Source organism: Aethalodelphis obliquidens, unplaced genomic scaffold, assembly GCF_003676395.1.
Source record: "Aethalodelphis obliquidens isolate GAN/ISIS:26980383/991018 unplaced genomic scaffold, ASM367639v1 scaffold25, whole genome shotgun sequence".
Taxonomy (NCBI): domain Eukaryota; kingdom Metazoa; phylum Chordata; class Mammalia; order Artiodactyla; family Delphinidae; genus Aethalodelphis; species Aethalodelphis obliquidens.
In genome coordinates, this window is record NW_020837969.1 from 32,607,771 (window position 1) to 32,608,017 (window position 247).

Sequence of the window (247 nt, forward strand, 5' to 3'; positions counted from 1 at the left end):
CCAAATCATTCTTCTTTCACTCTCCAATAGAACTATACAGCCCCTCTCCATTATTTCCCACCTGTCAAATGCACCAGGTAACCTGTCAATCCTCCTCTTCTTCCTCCTCCATCTTCTTTCTTACTTTCTTCCTTCTTTCCTTCCTTCCTCCCTTCCTACTCCCTCCCCTCCCTCCCTCTCCCCTCCCCCCTCCTTCCTTCTTCTTTCTTTCTTTCTTTCTTTCTTTCTTTCTTTCTTTCTTTCTTTC